Here is a 22,329-nt window from a genome sequence, read left to right as displayed (position 1 = left end):
TGGGCACTGACCCTAAAATCACCATAACCCTGGGCCCTGGCCCTGACCCTAAAACAAACCCAACCCTGGGCCCTCACCCTAAAACAACACTAACCCTGGGCCCTGACCCTAAAACAACCCTAACCCTGCGTCCTGACCCTAAAACAACCCTAACCCAGGGCCCTGGCACTAAAACAAGCCTAACCCTGGGCCCAGGTCCTGACCCTAAAACAACCCTAACACTGGGCCCTGGCCCTGACCCTAAAACAACCCTAAACCTGGGCCCGAGCCTTGTCCCTAAAACAACCCTAACCCTGGGCCCTGCCCCTGACCCTAAAACAACCCTAACCCTGGGCCCTGGCCCTGACCCTAAAACAACCCTAACCCTGGGCCCTGGCCCAAATTGTAATGAGGTCTGTTGGGCAAAATTCCATATAAGCATAGTATAAATTAATAAAGCAAATCGTGATAAATTAGTACGATTGATTTCTGGAGTTTCTGAGAATAAAAGTAAGGAAAATGCAGAACACAAAGACAGAGAGTAAAAAGAGAAATTAGGAAAGCATTCTACATGTTTAATAGGAAGACAGTGGCCGTGTTCCTGCAGCGGCAGTATGTCGTGACATGACATACTTTGGAGAGAAGTTAACAGATGAGGAAGTTGATAAAAATCATAAGAGAAGCAAAATACTGGTAGCGACACTCAAGGAAACCACGAAATTTCCATAACTTATGTCAGCAAAGTGGGAAGATTGTACAGTGTGTGTTGAAGTTCCTATACAACATTGTTTATCTGCCGTTTCTTTGTTTGTAAGGAATGTATATACTAACAGTTCTTCTTGCTGTCAAAAGAATATGTGTGAATAAGTCATTTTAACTTATTCTTCTGTTTTTCTTTTATCTTCCTGCCATCATCCACAGCCTTACTTTAGAAATTTTTTCTTTAGAAAATTGAACAAGTGCCCCTTGTGGTGGCACATACCTCGAGGATGGGAGGCAGGGGTGGAAGGGTCACTTGAGGCCATTAGTTTGACAGCAGCCTGGCCAACAAAGTGAGACCCCATGTCTGCAAAACAATTTAAAAATTAGCCAAGTATCGTCATGTATACCTACAGTCCCAGCTACCTCAACTTACGGAGAAAGTTCAGGGCCTGGAGAGAAGGCTGGGCGGCAGGAGCTGGGTCTAAAGAGGCCATTGTAACGATGGAGCTGTGCCTGTGGAGGCTGTTGTGAGGCAGTAGGCTCATCTGCGGAGACTGCCGTGAGGTAGGGTATGGGCCTCAATAGGCCATTGTGAGTCATGAGCTTGGTCTGTAGAGGCTGACTGGAGAGAGTTCTGGGCCTGGCGAGGCTGCCGGGAGGTAGGAGCTGGGCCAAAAGATTTAAGCACATTTACGTTTATTAGGCACTTCATTTCCATTATTACACTGGAATATATAATAAAATAATTATAGAACTCACCATAATGTAGAATCAGTGGGCGTGTTAAGCTTGTTTTCCTGAAACTGGATGGTCCCACCTAAGCGTGATGGGAGAAAGTGACAGATCAATAGGTATTAGATTCTCATAAGAACAGCGCAACCTAGATCCCTCACATGCACGGTTCACAACAGGGTGCGTTCTCCTATGAGAATCTAATGCTGCTGCTCATCTGAGAAGGTGGAGCTCAGGCGGGAATGTGAGCAAAGGGGAGTGGCTGTAAATACAGACGAAGCTTCCCTCACTCCCTCACTCGACACCACTCACCTGCTGTGTGGCTCCTTACGGCTCCATGGCTCAGGGGTTGGGGACCCCTGCTCAAGTGCATCCGAAGCGACCCTTCCCACAACAGTCTTCATAGTAGTCAAGGGCAGCAACCAATTAGCTCCCAAGGCATGTGCCTCAGCTGGCATTTCATCACAATCAACAGTAAGTGGTAGCCTGAGTCACTGTGAGGTCACTTCCTGGAAATCACCCTAACCCTGGGCCCTGACCCAAAAACCCTAACCCTGGGCCATGACCCTAAAACCCTAACCCTGGGCCCTGACCCTAAAACCCTAACCCTGGGCCCTGACCCTAAAACCCGAACCCTGGGCCCTGACCGTAAAAACCTAACCCTGGGCCCAGGCCCTGACCCTAAAACCCTAACCCTGGGCCCTGGCCCTGACCCTAAAACCCTAACCCTGGGCCCTGGCCCTGACCCTAAAACCCTAACCCTGGGCCCAGGCCCTGACCCTAAAACCCTAACAATGGGCACTGGCCCTAACCCTAAAACCCTAACCCTGGGCCCTGGACCTGACCCTAAATCCCTAACCCTGGGCCCTGGCATTGATCCTAAAACCCTAACCCTGGGCCCTGGCCCTGAGCCTAAAACCCTAACCCTGGGCCCTGGCCCCGACCCTAAAACCCTAACCCTGGGCCCTGGCCCCGAGCCTAAAACCCTAACCCTGGGCCCTGGCCCTGACCCTAAAACCCTAACCCTGGGCCCTGGCCCTGACCCTAAAACCCTAACCCTGGGCCCTGGCCCTGAGCCTAAAACCCTAACCCTGGGCCCTGGCCCTGAGCCTAAAACCCTAACCCTGGGCCCTGGCCCTGAGCCTAAATCCCTAACCCTGGGCCCTGGCCCTGAGCCTAAAACCCTAACCCTGGGCCCTGGCCCTGAGCCTAAATCCCTAACCCTGGGCCCTGGCCCTGAGCCTAAAACCCTAACCCTGGGCCCTGACCCTAAAACAACCCTAACTTTGGGCCCTGGCCCTGACCCTAAAACGCCCCTAGCCCTGGGCCCTGGCCCTGACCCTAAAACAACACTAACCCTGGGCCCTGGCCCTGACCCTAAAACAACCCTAACCCTGGGCCCTGGCCCAAATTGTAATGAGGTCTGTTGGGCAAAATTCCATATAAGCATAGTATAAATTAATAAAGCAAATCGTGATAAATTAGTACGATTGACTTTCTGGAGTTTCTGACAATAAAAGTAAGGAAAATGCAGAACACAAAGACAGAGAGTAAAAAGAGAAATTAGGAAAGCATTCTACATGTTTAATAGGAAGACACTGGCCGTGTTCGTGCAGCGGCAGTATGTCGTGACGTGACATACTTTGGAGAGAAGTTAACAGATGAGGAAGTTGATAAAAATCATCAGAGAAGCAAAATACTGGTAGCGACACTCAAGGAAACCACGAAATTTCCATAACTTATGTCAGCAAAGTGGGAAGATTGTACAGTGTGTGTTGAAGTTCCTATACAACATTGTTTATCTGCTGTTTGTTTGTTTGTAAGGAATGTATATACTAAGAGTTCTTCTTGCTGTCAAAAGAATATGTGTGAATAAGTCATTTTAACTTATTCTTCTGTTTTTCTTTTATCTTCCTGCCATCATCCCACAGCCTTACTTTAGAAATTTTTTCTTTAGAAAATTGAACAAGTGCCCCTTGTGGTGGCACATACCTCGAGGATGGGAGGCAGGGGTGGAAGAGTCACTTGAGGCCATTAGTTTGACACCAGCCTGGCCAACAAAGTGAGACCCCATGTCTGCAAAACAATTTAAAAATTAGCCAAGTATCGTCATGTATACCTACAGTCCCAGCTACCTCAACTTACGGAGAAAGTTCAGGGCCTGGAGAGAAGGCTGGGAGGCAGGAGCTGGGTCTAAAGAGGCCATTGTAACGATGGAGCTGTGCCTGTGGAGGCTGTTGTGAGGCAGTAGGCTCATCTGCGGAGACTGCCGTGAGGTAGGGTATGGGCCTCAATAGGCCATTGTGAGTCATGAGCTTGGTCTGTAGAGGCTGACTGGAGAGAGTTCTGGGCCTGGCGAGGCTGCCGGGAGGTAGGAGCTGGGCCAAAAGATTTAAGCACATTTACGTTTATTAGGCACTTCATTTCCATTATTACACTGGAATATATAATAAAATAATTATAGAACTCACCATAATGTAGAATCAGTGGGCGTGTTAAGCTTGTTTTCCTGAAACTGGATGGTCCCACCTGAGCGTGATGGGAGAAAGTGACAGATCAATAGGTATTAGATTCTCATAAGAACAGTGCAACCTAGATCCCTCACATGCACGGTTCACAACAGGGTGCGTTCTCCTATGAGAATCTAATGCTGCTGCTCATCTGAGAAGGTGGAGCTCAGGCGGGAATGTGAGCAAAGGGGAGTGGCTGTAAATACAGACGAAGCTTCCCTCACTCCCTCACTCGACACCACTCACCTGCTGTGTGGCTCCTTACGGCTCCATGGCTCAGGGGTTGGGGACCCCTGCTCAAGTGCATCCAAAGCGACCCTTCCCACACCAGTCTTCATAGTAGTCAAGGGCAGCAACCACTTAGCTCCCAAGGCGTGTGCCTCAGCTGGCATTTCATCACAATCAACAGTAAGTGGTAGCTTGAGTCACTGTGAGGTCACTTCCTGGAAATCACCCTAACCCTGGGCCCTGACCCTAAAACCCTAACCCTGGGCCATGACCCTAAAACCCTAACCCTGGGTCCTGACCCTAAAACCCTAACCCTGGGCCCTGACCCTAAAACCCAGACCCTGGGCCCTGACCCTAAAAACCTAACCCTGGGCCCAGGCCCTGACCCTAAAACCCTAACCCTGGGCCCTGACCCTGACCCTAAAACCCTACCCCTGGGCACTGGCCCTGACCCTAAAACCCTAACCCTGGGCCCAGGCCCTGACTCTAAAACCCTAACCCTGGGCACTGGCCCTAACCCTAAAACCCTAACCCTGGGCCCTGGACCTGACCCTAAAACCCTAACCCTGGGCCCTGGCACTGATCCTAAAACCCTAACCCTGGGCCCTGGCCCTGAGCCTAAAACCCTAACCCTGGGCCCTGGCCCTGACCCTAAAACCCTAACCCTGGGCACTGGCCCCGAGCCTAAAACCCTAACCCTGGGCCCTGGCCCTGAGCCTAAAACCCTAACCCTGGGCCCTGGCCCTGACCCTAAAACCCTAACCCTGGGCCCTGGCCCTGAGCCTAAAACCCTAACCCTGGGCCCTGGCCCTGAGCCTAAAACCCTAACCCTGGGCCCTGGCCCTGAGCCTAAAACCCTAACCCTGGGCCCTGACCCTAAAACAACCCTAACTTTGGGCCCTGGCCCTGACCCTAAAACACCACTAGCCCTGGGCCCTGGCCCTGACCCTAAAACAACCCTAACCCTGGGCCCTGGCCTTGACCCTAAAACAACCCTAACCCTGGGCCCTGACCCTGAAACAACCCTAACCCAGGGCCCTGACCCTGAAAGAACCCTAACCCTGGGCCCTGACCCTGAAACAACACTAACCCTGGTCCCTGACCCTGAAACAACCCTATCCCTGGGCCCTGACCCTAAAACAACCCTAACCCTGGGCCCTGACCCTAAAACAACCCAAACCCTGGGCCCTCACCCTGAAAAAACCCTAACCCTGGGCCCTGACCCTAAAACAACACTAACCCTGGGCCCTGACCCTAAAACAACCCTAACCCTGGGCCCTGACCCTTAAACAACCCTAACCCTGGGCCCTGACCCTAAAACAACCCTAACCCTGGGCTCTGACCCTAAAACAACCCTAACTCTGGGCCCTGACATTAAAACAACCCTAACCCTGGGCCCTGGCCCAAATTGTAATGAGGTCTGTTGGGCAAAATTCCATATAAGCATAGTATAAATTAATAAAGCAAATCGTGATAAATTAGTACGATTGACTTTCTGGAGTTTCTGACAATAAAAGTAAGGAAAATGCAGAACACAAAGACAGAGAGTAAAAAGAGAAATTAGGAAAGCATTCTACATGTTTAATAGGAAGACACTGGCCGTGTTCGTGCAGCGGCAGTATGTCGTGACGTGACATACTTTGGAGAGAAGTTAACAGATGAGGAAGTTGATAAAAATCATCAGAGAAGCAAAATACTGGTAGCGACACTCAAGGAAACCACGAAATTTCCATAACTTATGTCAGCAAAGTGGGAAGATTGTACAGTGTGTGTTGAAGTTCCTATACAACATTGTTTATCTGCTGTTTGTTTGTTTGTAAGGAATGTATATACTAAGAGTTCTTCTTGCTGTCAAAAGAATATGTGTGAATAAGTCATTTTAACTTATTCTTCTGTTTTTCTTTTATCTTCCTGCCATCATCCCACAGCCTTACTTTAGAAATTTTTTCTTTAGAAAATTGAACAAGTGCCCCTTGTGGTGGCACATACCTCGAGGATGGGAGGCAGGGGTGGAAGAGTCACTTGAGGCCATTAGTTTGACACCAGCCTGGCCAACAAAGTGAGACCCCATGTCTGCAAAACAATTTAAAAATTAGCCAAGTATCGTCATGTATACCTACAGTCCCAGCTACCTCAACTTACGGAGAAAGTTCAGGGCCTGGAGAGAAGGCTGGGAGGCAGGAGCTGGGTCTAAAGAGGCCATTGTAACGATGGAGCTGTGCCTGTGGAGGCTGTTGTGAGGCAGTAGGCTCATCTGCGGAGACTGCCGTGAGGTAGGGTATGGGCCTCAATAGGCCATTGTGAGTCATGAGCTTGGTCTGTAGAGGCTGACTGGAGAGAGTTCTGGGCCTGGCGAGGCTGCCGGGAGGTAGGAGCTGGGCCAAAAGATTTAAGCACATTTACGTTTATTAGGCACTTCATTTCCATTATTACACTGGAATATATAATAAAATAATTATAGAACTCACCATAATGTAGAATCAGTGGGCGTGTTAAGCTTGTTTTCCTGAAACTGGATGGTCCCACCTGAGCGTGATGGGAGAAAGTGACAGATCAATAGGTATTAGATTCTCATAAGAACAGTGCAACCTAGATCCCTCACATGCACGGTTCACAACAGGGTGCGTTCTCCTATGAGAATCTAATGCTGCTGCTCATCTGAGAAGGTGGAGCTCAGGCGGGAATGTGAGCAAAGGGGAGTGGCTGTAAATACAGACGAAGCTTCCCTCACTCCCTCACTCGACACCACTCACCTGCTGTGTGGCTCCTTACGGCTCCATGGCTCAGGGGTTGGGGACCCCTGCTCAAGTGCATCCAAAGCGCCCCTTCCCACACCAGTCTTCATAGTAGTCAAGGGCAGCAACCAATTAGCTCCCAAGGCATGTGCCTCAGCTGGCATTTCATCACAATCAACAGTAAGTGGTAGCCTGAGTCACTGTGAGGTCACTTCCTGGAAATCACCCTAACCCTGGGCCCCGGGCCCTGACCCTAAAACCCTAACCCTGGGCCCCGGGCCCGGACCCTGAAGCCCTAACCCTGGGCCCCGGGCCCTGACCCTGAAGCCCTAACCCTGGGCCCCGGGCCCTGACCCTGAAGCCCTAACCCTGGGCCCCGGGCCCTGGCCCTGAAGCCCTAACCCTGGGCCCCGGGCCCTGGCCCTGAAGCCCTAACCCTGGGCGCCGGGCCCTGGCCCTGAAGCCCTAACCCTGGGCCCCGGGCCCTGACCCTGAAGCCCTAACCCTGGGCCCCGGTCCCTGACCCTAAAACTGTAACCCTGGGCCCAGGGCCCAGATCCTAAAACCCTAACCCTGGGCCCTGACCCTAAAACAACCCTAACCCTGGGCCCTTACCCTAAAACAACCCTAACCCTGTTCCCTGACCCTAAAACAACCCTATTCCTGGGCCCTGACCCTAAAACAACCCTAACCCTGGGCCCTGACCCTAAAACAACCGTAACCCTTGGACCGGGCACTGATCCTAAAACAACCCTAACCCTGGGCCCTGGCCCTGACCCTACAACAACCCTAACCCTGGGCCCTGGCACAGACCAAAAAACAACCCTAAACCTGGGCCCTGGACCTGACCCTAAAATAAACCTAACCCTGGGCCATGGAACTGAGCCTAAAACCCAAACCCTGGGCCCTGGCCCTGAGCCTAAAACGCTAACCCAGGGCCCTGACCCTAAAACAACCCTAACCCTGGGCCCTGGCCCTGACCCTAAAACAACCCTAAACCTGGCCCAGGCCCTGACCCTAAAACAACCCTAACACTGGGCCCTGGACCTGACCCTAAAACAACCCTAACCCTGGGCCCTGGCCCTGACCCTAAAACAATCCTAACCCTGGGCCCTGACCCTGACTCTAAAACACTAACCCTGGGACCTGGCCCTGAGCCTAAAACCCTAACCCTGGGCCCCGGCCCTGAGCCTAAAACCCTAACCCTGGGCCCTGGCCCTGAGCCTAAAACCCTAACCCTGGGCCCTGGACCTGAGCCTACCACCCAAACCCTGGGCCCTGGCCCTGAGCCTAAAACCCTAACCCTGGGCCCTGGCCCAGATCCTAAAACCCTAACCGTGGGCCCTGACCCTAAAACAACCCTAACCCTGGGCCCTGAACCTAAAACAACCCCAACCCTGGGCCCTAACACTAAAACAACCCTAACCCTTGGCCCTGACCCTAAAACAACCCTAAACCTTGGCCCTGACCCTAAAACAACCCTAACCCTGGGCCCTGACTCTAAAACAACCCTAACCCTGGCCGCTGACCCTAAAACAAACCTAACCCTCGCCGCTGACACTAAAGCAACCCTAACCCTGGGCCCTGACCCTAAAACAAGCCTAACCCTACGCCCTGACCCTAAAACAACCCTAACCCTGGACCCTGACCCTGAAACAACCCTAACCCTGGGCACTGACACTGAATCAACCCTAACCCTGGGCCCTGACCCTGAAATTACCCTAACCCTGGGCCCTGACCCTGAAACAACCCTAACCCTGGGCCCTGACACTGAAACAACCCTAACCCTGGGCCCTGATCCTCAAACAATCCTAACCCTGGGCCCTAACCCTAAAACAACCCTAACCCTGGACCCTGACTTTAAAACAACCCTAACCCTGGGCCCTGGCCCTGACCCTAAAACAACCCTAACCCTGGGCCCTGGCCCTGACCCTAAAACAACCCTAATCCTGGGCCCTGACCCTGACTCTAAAACACTAACCCTCGGACCTGGCCCTGAGCCTAAAACCCTAACCCTGGGCCCTAACCCTAAAACAACCCTAACCCTGGACCCTGACTTTAAAACAACCCTAACTCTGGGCCCTGACCCTAAAACAACCCTAACCCTGGGCCCTGACAGTAAAACAACCCTAGCCCTGGGCCCTGACCCTAAAACAACCCTAACTTTGGGCCCTGGCCCTGACCCTAAAACAACCCTAACCCTGGGCCCTGGCCCTGACCCTAAAACAACGCTAACCCTGGGCCCTGGCCCTGACCCTAAAACAACCTTAACCCACGGCCTTGGCCCTGAGCCTAAAACCCTAACCCTGGGCCCTAACCCTAAAACAACCCTAACCCTGGACCCTGACTTTAAAACAACCCTAACCCTGGGCCCTGACCCTGAAACAACCCTAACCCTGGGCCCTGACCCTGAAGCAACCTTAACCCTGGGCTCTGACCCTAAAACAACCCTAACCCTGGGCCCTGACCCTAAAACCCTAACCCTGGGCCATGACCCTAAAACCCTAACCCTGGGCCCTGACCCTAAAACCCTAACCCTGGGCCCTGACCCTAAAACCCTAACCCTGGGCACTGACCCTAAAAACCTAACCCTGGGCCCAGGCCCTGACCCTAAAACCCTAACCCTGGGCCCTGGCCCTGACCCTGAAACCCTAACCCTGGGCCCTGGCCCTGACCCTGAAACCCTAACCCTGGGCCCTGGACCTGACCCTAAAACCCTAACCCTGGGCACTGGCCCTAACCCTAAAACCCTAACCCTGGGCCCTGGACCTGACCCTAAAACCCTAACCCTGGGCCCTGGACCTGACCCTAAAACCCTAACCCTGGGCCCTGGCACTGATCCTAAAACCCTAACCCTGGGCCCTGGCCCTGAGCCTAAAACCCTAACCCTGGGCCCTGGCCCTGACCCTAAAACCCTAACCCTGGGCCCTGGCCCCGAGCCTAAAACCCTAACCCTGGGCCCTGGCCCTGAGCCTAAAACCCTAACCCTGGGCCCTGGCCCTGAGCCTAAAACCCTAACCCTGGGCCCTGGTCCTGACCCTAAAACCCTAACCCTGGGCCCTGGCCCTGAGCCTAAAACCCTAACCGTGGGCACTGGCCCTGAGCCTAAAACCCTAACCCTGGGCCCTGGCCCTGAGCCTAAAACCCTAACCCTGGGCCCTGACCCTAAAACAACCCTAACTTTGGGCCCTGGCCCTGACCCTAAAACACCCCTAGCCCTGGGCCCTGGCCCTGACCCTAAAACAACCCGAACCCTGGGCCCTGGCCCAAATTGTAATGAGGTCTGTTGGGCAAAATTCCATATAAGCATAGTATCAATTAATAAAGCAAATCGTGATAAATTAGTACGATTGACTTTCTGGAGTTTCTGACAATAAAAGTAAGGAAAATGCAGAACACAAAGACACAGAGTAAAAGGAGAAATTAGGAAAGCGTTCTACATGTTTAATAGGAAGACACTGGCCGTGTTCATGCAGCGGCAGTATGTCGTGACATGACATACCTTGGAGAGAAGTTAACAGATGAGGAAGTTGATAAAAATCGTCAGAGGAGCAAAATACTGGTAGCGACACTCAAGGAAACCACGAAATTTCCATAACTTATGTCAGCAAAGTGGGAATATTGTACAGTGTGTGTTGAAGTTCCTATACAACATTGTTTATCTGCCGTTTGTTTGTTTGTAAGGAATGTATATACTAAAAGTTCTTCTTGCTGTCAAAAGAATATGTGTGAATAAGTCATTTTAACTTATTCTTCTGTTTTTCTTTTATCTTCCTGCCATCATCCCACAGCCTTACTTTAGAAATTTTTTCTTTAGAAAATTGAACAAGTGCCCCTTGTGGTGGCACATACCTCGAGGATGGGAGGCAGGGGTGGAAGGGTCACTTGAGGCCATTAGTTTGACACCAGCCTGGCCAACAAAGTGAGACCCCATGTCTGCAAAACAATTTAAAAATTAGCCAAGTATCGTCATGTATACCTACAGTCCCAGCTACCTCAACTTACGGAGAAAGTTCAGGGCCTGGAGAGAAGGCTGGGAGGCAGGAGCTGGGTCTAAAGAGGCCACTGTAACGATGGAGCTGTGCCTGTGGAGGCTGTTGTGAGGCAGTAGGCTCATCTGCGGAGACTGCCGTGAGGTAGGGTATGGGCCTCAATAGGCCATTGTGAGTCATGAGCTTGGTCTGTAGAGGCTGACTGGAGAGAGTTCTGGGCCTGGCGAGGCTGCCGGGAGGTAGGAGCTGGGCCAAAAGATTTAAGCACATTTACGTTTACTAGGCACTTCATTTCCATTATTACACTGGAATATATAATAAAATAATTATAGAACTCACCATAATGTAGAATCAGTGGGCGTGTTAAGCTTGTTTTCCTGAAACTGGCTGGTCCCACCTGAGCGTGATGGGAGAAAGTGACAGATCAATAGGTATTAGATTCTCATAAGCACAGCGCAACCTAGATCCCTCACATGCACGGTTCACAACAGGGTGCGTTCTCCTATGAGAATCTAATGCTGCTGCTCATCTGAGAAGGTGGAGCTCAGGCGGGAATGTGAGCAAAGGGGAGTGGCTGTAAATACAGACGAAGCTTCCCTCACTCCCTCACTCGACACCACTCACCTGCTGTGTGGCTCCTTACGGCTCCATGGCTCAGGGATTGGGGACCCCTGCTCAAGTGCATCCAAAGCGACCCTTCCCACACCAGTCTTCATAGTAGTCAAGGGCAGCAACCACTTAGCTCCCAAGGCATGTGCCTCAGCTGGCATTTCATCACAATCAACAGTAAGTGGTAGCTTGAGTCACTGTGAGGTCACTTCCTGGAAATCACCCAAATCCTGGGCCCTGACCCTAAAACCCTAACCCTGGGCCATGACCCTAAAACCCTAACACTGGGTCCTGACCCTAAAACCCTAACCCTGGGCCCTGACCCTAAAACCCTAACCCTGGGCCCTGACCGTAAAAACCTAACCCTGGGCCCAGGCCCTGACCCTAAAACCCTAACCCTGGGACATGGCCCTGAGCCTAAAACCCTAACCCTGGGCCCTTGCGCTGAGCCTAATACCCTAACTGTGGGCCCTGGCCCTGACTGTAAAACCCTAACCATGGGACCTGGCCCTAAAAGAACCCTAACCCTGGGACCTGGCCGTGACCCTAAAACAAGCCTAAACCTGGGCCCTAGCCCTGACCCTAAAACAACCCTAACCCTGGGCCCTGGCCCTGACCCTAAAACAACCCTAACCCTGGGCACTGACCCTAAAACAACACTAACCCTGGGCACTGACCCTAAAATAACCCTAACCCTGGGCCCTGGCCCTGAACCTAAAAAAAGCCTAACCCTGGGCCCTGGCCCTGACCCTAAAACAACCCTAACCCTTGGCCCTGGCCCTGACCCTAAAACAACCCTATCCCTGGGCCCTGGCCATGACCCTACAACAAGCCTAACCCTGGGCCCTGGCCCTAACCCTAAAACAAGCCTAACCCTGGGCCCTGGCACTAAAACAAGCCTAACCCTTGGCCCAGGTCCTGACCCTAAAACAACCTTAACCCTGGGCCCTAGCCCTGACGCTAAAACAAGCCTAACACTGGGCCCTGGCCCTGACCCTGACCCTAAAACAAGCCTAACCGTGGGCGCTCGACCTGACCCTAAAACAAGCCTAACCCTAGGCCCTGGCCCTGACCCTAAAACAACCCTAAACGTGGGCCCTGGCCCTGACCCTAAAACAACCCTATCCCTGGGCCCTGGCCCTGACCTAAAACAACCCTAACCCTGGGCCCTGGCCAGACCCTAAAACAACCCTAACCCTTGGCCCTTGCACTAAATCAACCCTAAACCTGCGCCAAGGATCTGACCCTAAAACAACCCTAACCCTGGGCCCTGACACTGAAACAACTCTAACCCAGGGCCCTGACCCTGAAACAACCCTAACCCTGGGCCCTGACCCTGAAACAACCCTAACCCTGGTCCCTGACCCTGAAACAACACTATCCCTGGGCCCTGACCCTAAAACAACCCTAACCCTGGGCCCTGACCCTAAAACAACCAAAACCCTGGGCCCTCACCCTGAAAAAACCCTAACCCTGGGCCCTGACCATGAAACAACCCTAACTCAGGGCCCTGATCCTGAAACAACCCTAACACTGGGCCCTGGCCCTGACCGTACAACAAACCTAAACCTGGGCCCTGGCCCTGACCCTAAATCAACCCTAAACCTGGGCCCTGGCCCTGACCCTTAATTAACCCTAACCCTGGGCCATGGCCCTGAGCCTAAAACCCTAACCCGAGGCCCTGGCCCTGAGCCTAAAACCCTAACTCTGGGCCCTGACCCTAAAACAACCCTAACCCTGGGCCCTGGCCCAGACCCTAAAACAAACCTAACACTGGGCCCTGGCCCTGACCCTAAAACCCTAACCCTGGGCCCTGGCCCCGAGCCTAAAACCCTAACCCTGGGCCCTGGCCCTGAGCCTAAAACCCTAACCCTGGGCCCTGGCCCTGAGCCTAAAACCCTAACCCTGGGCCCTGGTCCTGACCCTAAAACCCTAACCCTGGGCCCTGGCCCTGAGCCTAAAACCCTAACCGTGGGCACTGGCCCTGAGCCTAAAACCCTAACCCTGGGCCCTGGCCCTGAGCCTAAAACCCTAACCCTGGGCCCTGACCCTAAAACAACCCTAACTTTGGGCCCTGGCCCTGACCCTAAAACACCCCTAGCCCTGGGCCCTGGCCCTGACCCTAAAACAACCCGAACCCTGGGCCCTGGCCCAAATTGTAATGAGGTCTGTTGGGCAAAATTCCATATAAGCAAAGTATAAATTAATAAAGCAAATCGTGATAAATTAGTACGACTGACTTTCTGGAGTTTCTGACAATAAAAGTAAGGAAAATGCACAACACAAAGACAGAGAGTAAAAAGAGAAATTAGGAAAGCATTCTACATGTTTAATAGGAAGACACTGGCCATGTTCCTGCAGCGGCAGTATGTCGTGACATGACATACCTTGGAGAGAAGTTAACAGATGAGGAAGTTGATAAAAATCATCAGAGAAGCAAGATACTGGTAGCGACACTCAAGGAAACCACGAAATTTCCATAACTTATGTCAGCAAAGTGGGAAGATTGTACAGTGTGTGTTGAAGTTCCTATACAACATTGTTTATCTGCCGTTGGTTTGTTTGTAAGGAATGTATATACTAAAAGTTCTTCTTGCTGTCAAAAGAATGTGTGAATAAGTCATTTTAACTTATTCTTCTGTTTTTCTTTTATCTTCCTGCCATCATCCCACAGCCTTACTTTAGAAATTTTCTCTTTAGAAAATTGAACAAGTGCCCCTTGTGGTGGCACATACCTCGAGGATGGGAGGCAGGGGTGGAAGGGTCACTTGACGCCATTAGTTTGACACCAGCCTGGCCAACAAAGTGAGACCCCATGTCTACAAAACAATTTAAAAATTAGCCAAGTATCGTCATGTATACCTACATGTACTCCCAGCTACCTCAACTTACGGAGAAACTTCAGGGCCTGGAGAGAAGGCTGGGAGGCAGGGGCTGGGTCTAAAGAGGCCATTGTAACGATGGAGCTGTGCCTGTGGAGGCTGTTGTGAGGCAGTAGGCTCATCTGCAGAGACTGCTGTGAGGTAGGGTATGGGCCTAAATAGGCCATTGTGTCATGAGCTTGGTCTGTACAGGCTGAGTGGAGAGAGTTCTGGGCCTGGCGAGGCTGCCGGGAGGTAGGAGCTGGGCCAAAAGATTTAAGCACATTTACATTTATTCGGCACTTCATTTCCATTATTACACTGTAATATATAATAAAATAATTATAGAACTCACCATAATGTAGAATCAGTGGGCGTGTTAAGCTCGTTTTCCTGAAACTGGATGGTCCCACCTGAGCGTGATGGGAGAAAGTGACAGATCAATAGGTATTAGATTCTCATAAGGACAGCGCAACCTAGATCCCTCACATGCACGGTTCACAACAGGGTGCGTTCTCCTATGAGAATCTAATGCTGCTGCTCATCTGAGAAGGTGGAGCTCAGGCGGGAATGTGAGCAAAGGGGAGTGGCTCTAAATACAGACGAAGCTTCCCTCACTCCCTCACTCGACACCACTCACCTGCTGCTGTGTGGCTCCCTATGGCTCCATGGCTCAGGGGTTGGGGACCCCTGCTCAAGTGGATCCAAAGCGACCCTTCCCACACCAGTCTTCATAGTGGTCAAGGGCAGCAACCACTTAGCTCCCAAGGCATGTGCCTCAGCTGGCATTTCGTCACAATCAACAGTAAGTGGTAGCTTGAGTCACTGTGAGGTCACTTCCTGGAAATCACCAGCATCCCATTTCTCACTGGCAAAGAGCTCAGCACTGCCCCCTGGGAAACCAAACCTATGCCCAAATCCCATCTGTGTGGGTTTATTTCCTGGGACCCTTCCTAACATATTAGTCAGAGTCCAATCAGGAAGCAAAAACCACTCAAAAGTTTAAAGTGGTAAAATTTAATATGGAGAATTATTCATTATAACAGGTGAACAGCATAATGAGAGATTGGCTAGCACAAAGTAAAGAGAATGCTAGAGAATACAGGACTAGCCCAGGCCATGCCAGGCATGGTGACTCATGCCTGAAATTCCAGCAATTTGAGAAGCTAATGCAGGAGGATTCTTTAAGGCCAGGAGCTAGAGACCGGTCTGGACAACACAGTGAGACCCTGTCTCTATCCAAAAGAAGAAAAAAGTTAGCTGGGAGTGGTGGTGCACACTTGTAGTCCCGGCTACTCGGAATGCTGAAGTTTGAGCCTGGGAGGTCAAGGCTGCAGTGAGGCATGATTATGCCACTACAGTCCAGCCTGGTGACAGAGCAAGACCCTGTCTCAAAGAACAAAACAAGAACAACCGTTTAAAGACAGAAAAGAAATAGAGCTAATAAGCTGAGGAAAGATGTTGAAATGTGACAAGTTAAGTAACATGAGGTCTTTTGTCTATTTAAAATAATCAAACAAAAAATGACTTACTAAATTATAATACCCTGTGCTGGCAAAGGTGCAGTGAAATGGGCACTTTCTTATACTATGAGGGGTGTTTAAATTGTGTATAAGCCTTCCCGGGTAAAGCCTGTCAATTTTTTAAAATAATGGAGACATGGTCTCACCATACTGCCATACTGCCTCCTCCAACTCTTGGCCTCAAGCAATCCTCCTCTCTTAGCCTCCCAAAGTGCTAAGATTATAGCTGGGAGGCACCCAAAACCCTGTCAATTTACATCAAGGGTAATGAGAATGTCCATTCACCATGACTCACAGTAATCTTACTTCTGGGGAGACAATTCAATCTAAACAAAAGGTCATCTGCACAAACACAGTAAAGATCTGGGAGTAACTGAAGACAGAGTTGGTAAGTGAAATAAGAAACAGTTATAAGAAATTAAACTATGGTATCAATAGGCACTTGGTAAAAGGTCAGTTGATGTTAGCTGCTACTTTTTTGTTGTTTTGAGACAGGGTCTCACTCTGTCACCCAGGCTGGAGTGCAGAGGCCTGATCATGACTCACTGCAGTCTCAGCCTCCCTGGGCTCAAGTGATCCTCCCTGGGCTCAGCCTCCCAAGTAGCTGGGACTACAGGAACATGCCACCACACTAGGCTAATTCATGTATTTTTCTGTAGGGATGGTGACTCCCCCTTTGTTTCCAAGGCCTATCGCAAACTCTTGGCCTCAAGCCATCCTCCTGCCTCAGCCTTCCAAAGTGTTGCGATTACCAGTGTGAGCCACCACACCTGGCCAGCTGCTACTTTTAGCAATATTATTATTATTATTCCACTCAATTAAAAATTATTATTTTCAAGGCTATGCAACAGTATGTATCCTACAGCGTAATTGTAAAAACATATACAGTCGTCGTCCCTCAGTATACAGAATTAGTTCCAGCCCCCCATCTCTGCATATACCAAAATCCATGCTTACTCACGTTTCGCTGTCACCCCTCTGGAATCCACGTATACGAAAATTCCAAATATTAGTTGGGCATAGTGGCAAGCACCTGTAGTCTCAGCCACGTGGGAGGTTGAGATGGGAGGATCGCTTCAGCCTGGAAGGTTGAGGCTGCAGTCAGCTGCGATAGCACTACTACCCTCCAGCCTTGGACAACAGAGGGAGACCCTGTCTCAGAAAAAAAAACAAAATAAAACAGGTTAGAAATTGTAATGAGGTCTGTTGGGCAAAATTCCATATAAGCAAAGTATAAATAAAGCAAATCGTGATAAATTAGTACGACTGACTTTATGGAGTTTCTGACAATAAAAGTAAGGAAAATGCACAACACAAAGACAGAGAGTAAAAAGAGAAATTAGGAAAGCATTCTACAAGTTTAATAGGAAGACACTGGCCATGTTCCTGCAGCGGCAGTATGTCGTGACATGACATACCTTGGAGAGAAGTTAACAGATGAGGAAGTTGATAAAAATCATCAGAGAAGCAAGATACTGGTAGCGACACTCAAGTAAACCACGAAATTTCCATAACTTATGTCAGCAAAGTGGGACTATTGTACAGTGTGTGTTGAAGTTCCTATACAACATTGTTTATCTGCCGTTGGTTTGTAAGGAATGTATATACTAAAAGTTCTTCTTGCTGTCAAAAGAATATGTGTGAATAAGTCATTTTAACTTATTCTTCTGTTTTTCTTTTATCTTCCTGCCATCATCCCACAGCCTTACTTCAGAAATTTTCTCTTTAGAAAATTGAACAAGTGCTCCTTGTGGTGGCACATACCTCTAGGATGGGAGGCAGGGGTGGAAGGGTCACTTGAGGCCATTAGTTTGACACCAGCCTGGCCAACAAAGTGAGACCCCATGTCTACAAAACAATTTAAAAATTAGCCAAGTATCGTCATGTATACCTACAGTCCTAGCTACTCAGGAGGCTCAGGTAGGAGTACCCTTAGCCCAGGAGTTCAAGGCTGCAGTGAGCTCTGATAGCACTACTGTACTCAAGCCTGGGTGACAGGGTGAGACCCCATCTCCTACAATAAAAAACAAAGAAAAAAAATAGTTCAAGTAGCAAGTTGTATGTGGCTTAGTCTGAATATTTGTAAACTAGAAATTCTCAATCTTTTGGGGTCTAACATCCCTTTACCTTTTTCAACTTTATTGAAGATCTCTAAGACTATTTCTTTCTGTAGATAATTATATGAAAACTAGAAAATAAGACCCAAATTTTTAAATATTATTCATCACATATTGAAGCCATTACATGTTGATATAAGATTTTAAAAATATTTAATATTCATTACATATTAATAATAAAACCATTACATGTTGATATAATACTTTTTTTTCTTTGAGACAAAGTCTTGTTCTCTTGCCCAGGCTGGAATGAAGTGGCTCAATCTCAGCTCATTGCAACCTCCGCCCCGCAGGTTCAAGTGATTCTCCTACCTCAGCCTCCCAAGTAGCTGGGATTACAGGTGTCCACTACCATGTCCAGCTAATTATTGTATTTTCTTAGTAGAGAAGGAGTTTGACCATGTTGGCAAGGCTGGTCTTGAACTCTTGACCTCAGGTGATCCACCCGCCTGGGTCTCCCTAAGTGCTGGGATTACAGGTGTCAGCCACTGCGCCCACCCCAATTAATGTATGTTTTAAAACACTGATTAGTCAGGCAACAACACCGGGCAGGGGTCTCCTCATTCCCAGCGATGCAAACCCCACTGCACGGCTGAGGGGTTGCAAGGGCTGCAGAGCCAAAAGGCTCTGACTTGAGATATTATTTTACTTGTATTTTTATTTGTATTGTGAGACAGGTACTGCTCTGTCACCCAGACTGGAGTGCAGCTGTGCATTTACAGCTCGCTGCAGCCTCGACCTCCTGGGCTCAAGCCATCTTCCTGCCTCAGCTCCCCAATAGCTGGTAGTACAGTTGAGTGTCACCATGCCTGGTTTTTTTTTAATTTTTTTGTAGAGTGAGGGTTCTTGCTATGTTGCCGAAGCTGGCCTCAAACTCCTGACCTCAAGAGATCTGCCCACTTCAGCCTCCTGAGTAGCTGAAACTACAAGTACACATCACCATGCCTAGCTACATTTATTTAATTTTGAAAAATATTTTTGTAAAGAGCAGATCTTGCTGTGTTGTCCAGGCTGGTCTTGAACACCTGCCCTTAAAAGATACTCGCACCTCTGCTTACCAAAGAGCTGGGACTACAGGCATGAGCCATTGCAATGAGCCTGAAGAGATTTCTTTAATCTAGCATCCCATACTTGGTAGGATTGGGAAAGGCAGTAGTGTTTTTTAAAATTACTTAATAATTTCAGTAACAATCAAACTCAACCTTGACCCCTGCCTTCTCTCACACCCCATATCCAGTCTGTCAGGAAATCCTGTTGATTGTCTTCGACATCTACTAAAGATCCCCACCCAGCAACTCCCTGGCCTCCTCCCCTACTTCTCCCCTCTGACCATCTCTCAACACCACCACGACCCTGGTCAGGACCACCATCATCTCCCGCCTGGATGTTGCCAAAGCTTGGCCCCCATGCTTCTATCACATCTTCCCACAGTCTTTCTCAACTCAGCAGCCAGAGAATGCTTTTAAATCGGGAGACAGATCATGTCGCCTCTCTGCTCAGAACCCTCCCGCAGTTCCCATCTGAGTCAGAGTAAAAGCCAAAGCCCCACCAATAACCTCCCAGGGCTTATATGATCTGTACTGATCCCCACACAGCAACTCCCTGGCTCCCTCTCCTAATTCTCTTCCTCTCTCCATCTGCTCCATGGGCCTCCTTCCAGAGCCAGAGACACACCTCAGACAGTTTATTCTATTGTTTCTGCGTACAATCCTCTTCCCTCAGCACCTTGGCCACCTCCTTCCCCTCCTTCAAATCTTTACTCAATTTTCACTTAGGAGGCCACCCCTGACCATTCTATTTAACATTGCCATCTGTCCCCATGCCCACCATGCTCATTTCTTATTTACTTTCTTCTTTCTTTTTTTCAAGATCTCACTGTCACCAAGGCTGGAGTGCAGTGGCGAAATCACAGCCCACTGCAGCCTTGACCACCTGGGCTCAAGTAATCTCACTTAATTTTTATTTGGTTTAAGAAAGTCTTGGTTGAGGGTGGTGGCTTATGCCTGTAATCTCAGCACTTTGGGAGGCTGAGAGAGGTATATTACTTGAGGCCAGGAGTTTGAGATCAGCCTGGGCAATATATTAAGACCCTGCCTCTACCAAAAAACAGAGTGAATGTGTGGAAGACAATTTTTCCACAGACTGGGAGTGAGGGAATAATTTCAGGATGATTCAAGTGCATTACATATATTGTGCACTTTATTTCTATTATTACTACATAGTAATATATAATGAAATGATTCTACAACTCACTATAACGTAGACTCAGTGGGATCTCTGAGCTTGTTTTCCTGCAACTAGACTGTCCATCTGGGGTGATGGGAGACAGTAACAGAATATCAGGCATTAGATCCTCATAAGGAGTACACAACCTAGATCCCTCACATGCACACTTCACAACAGAGTTTGTGCTCCTATGAGAATCTAATGCTGCTGCTGATCTGACAGGACATGGAGCTCAGGTGGTCATGCAAGCGATGGGAGGGGCTAGAAACACAGATGAAGTTTCCCTTCACTCGCCTGCTGCTCACCTCCAGCTCTGTGGCCCTGTGGTTGGAGACCGCTGCTCAAGTGCATTTGAAAGGATCCATCCCACGCCATTCTTCAGAGTCATCTTTACTGCTGCAGTGGTCAACTTGTAGCACCCCTAAGCTCGCAGGACATATGCTTCAACTGGCATTTCACAATCAACATTATGTGGCAGCTTGAGTCATTGTGAGCTCACTTCCTGGAAATCACCAGCATCCCATATCCCATTAGCAAGGAGCTCAGCACTGCTCTTTGGATAACCAAACCTATTCCCAAATCCCATCTGTGTGCGTCTATCTCCTGGTACCCTTCCTAGCATCAATTCTGTATTTGTAGGAGTCCAATCAGGAGACACAAACCACTCAAAAGTTTAAACTAGAATGAGCAAGATGGCTCACACCTGTAATCCCAGCACTCTGGGAGGCCAAGGTGGGTGGACTGCTTTGAGCTCAGGAGTTTGAGAACAGTCTGGGAAACACGGCGAAACCTCGTCTCTACAAAAAACACAAAAATCAGCTGGGTGTGGTGGCACTTACCTGTAATCCCAGCTACTCGGGAGGCTGAGGCAGGAGAATTGCTTGAGCCTGGCAGGTGGAGGCTGCAGTGAGCAGAGGTTGTGCCACTGTACTCCAGCCTGGGTGACAGTGTGAGACCTGGTATCAAAAAGAAAAAACGTATATATATATATATGTAAATTTAATATAAAAAGTATTAATTTTGGCCAGGCAAAATGGCTCATGCCTGCAATCCCAGCACTTTGGGAGGCCAAGGCAGACAGATCACCTGAGGTCAGGAGTTCGAGACCAGCCTGACCAGCATAGAGAAACCCCATCTCTACTAAAAATACAAAATTAGCTGGGCATGGTGGCACATGCCTGTAATCCCAACTACTCGGGAGGCTGAGGCAGGAGAATCGCTTAACCCGGCAGGTGGAGGTTGCGCTGAGCCGAGATAGCGCCATTGTACTCCAGCCTGGGCAGCAAGAGTGAAACTCCATCTCAAAAAAAAAAAAAAAGATTAATTTTTACAGAGGATCAGCACAATGAGGGACACACTAGCACAAAGTAAAGACAACTCTAGAGAATACGGAACTAGCAGAGGCCAGGCATTGTGGCTCATGCCTGTAATCCCAGCAATTTGGGAAGCCTAGGCAGGAGGATCGCTTGAGGCCAGGAGTTGGAGACCAATCAGTGCTAAATAGTGAGACTCTGTGTCTACCAAAAAAAAGAGACATTAGCCAGGTGTGGTGGTGGTGCACACCCGTAGTTCCAGCTACTTGGGAGTCTGGGATGGGAGAAATCCCTTGAGCCTGGGAAGTCTACACTACAGTGAGCCAAGATTGTGCCACTGCACTCCAGCCTGGGCGACAGAGTGAGACCCTGTCTTAGAAAGAAAAAAGAAAAGAAAGTGTTAATCCCCCTATGGGAATCTCCTCTTCTCCTGCCCTCTCTGGAACCTCACTTGTCGGTTCTTCCTCCCACTTTCCTGTATCTTTAACCTATCTCCCACTTTTAGCTCCTTCCCATCATCATTTAAATTACTCAAACTTCTTCTGTTTTAAAAAACTCTCACTAAACTCAGGGAGAGGTCTCCTGCACACCCATTGAGCCATCTGCTCTCCCTGGTGCCTTCTCTATAGCAGCCTGAGCCATGTCTCTAATCCACGAATCTCATCATGTTACTCCCCCATTTACATCACTTCTCCTTGCCTCAGGGATTAAGTCCAAACTCCTTAACAGCCCCTGCTCTGCCCTGCCTTGCAAGGCAGCCTCACTGCTTGCCCCTCTCCATTTCATCTGCTATGGAGTCCAA

The 22,329-nt window shown here is 49.6% G+C and overlaps 2 long non-coding RNA genes across 5 annotated transcripts; both read right to left on the bottom strand.

Moving 5' to 3' along the window:
• Positions 1–452: 452 nt before the first annotated feature.
• Positions 453–17,083, bottom strand: LOC134759260 (uncharacterized). 3 transcript variants are annotated; one of them, XR_010135336.1, is made up of 8 exons: positions 11,218–11,838; positions 10,892–11,124; positions 6,620–6,677; positions 6,294–6,526; positions 3,885–3,942; positions 3,559–3,791; positions 1,441–1,498; positions 453–1,347 (listed from the first exon to the last, which is right to left on the bottom strand). It is a non-coding gene; the product is annotated as an uncharacterized lncRNA (long non-coding RNA). The 3 variants fall into 3 exon arrangements; XR_010135337.1 differs by lacking the exons at positions 10,892–11,124; positions 11,218–11,838 and adding an exon at positions 16,833–17,083 and having other exon boundaries at positions 456–1,347; XR_010135335.1 differs by lacking the exons at positions 453–1,347; positions 1,441–1,498; positions 3,559–3,791; ... (3 more) ...; positions 10,892–11,124; positions 11,218–11,838 and adding exons at positions 13,601–14,306; positions 14,380–14,610; positions 14,704–14,761; positions 16,833–17,083.
• A 2,834-nt stretch (positions 17,084–19,917) lies between these two features.
• On the bottom strand, positions 19,918–21,217 carry LOC134759259 (uncharacterized). Of its 2 annotated transcripts, none has more exons than XR_010135333.1 (3): positions 21,054–21,217; positions 20,520–20,716; positions 19,918–20,298 (listed from the first exon to the last, which is right to left on the bottom strand). It is a non-coding gene; the product is annotated as an uncharacterized lncRNA (long non-coding RNA). The 2 variants fall into 2 exon arrangements; XR_010135334.1 differs by having other exon boundaries at positions 20,520–20,661; positions 20,918–21,212.
• Between the last annotated feature and the right edge of the window lie 1,112 nt (positions 21,218–22,329).

The sequence above is a fragment of the Gorilla gorilla genome, chromosome 8, assembly GCF_029281585.2.
Source record: "Gorilla gorilla gorilla isolate KB3781 chromosome 8, NHGRI_mGorGor1-v2.1_pri, whole genome shotgun sequence".
Lineage (NCBI taxonomy): Eukaryota > Metazoa > Chordata > Mammalia > Primates > Hominidae > Gorilla > Gorilla gorilla.
Note: the sequence above shows the minus strand (reverse complement) of the source record. Positions and strands in the feature narration are given on the sequence as shown.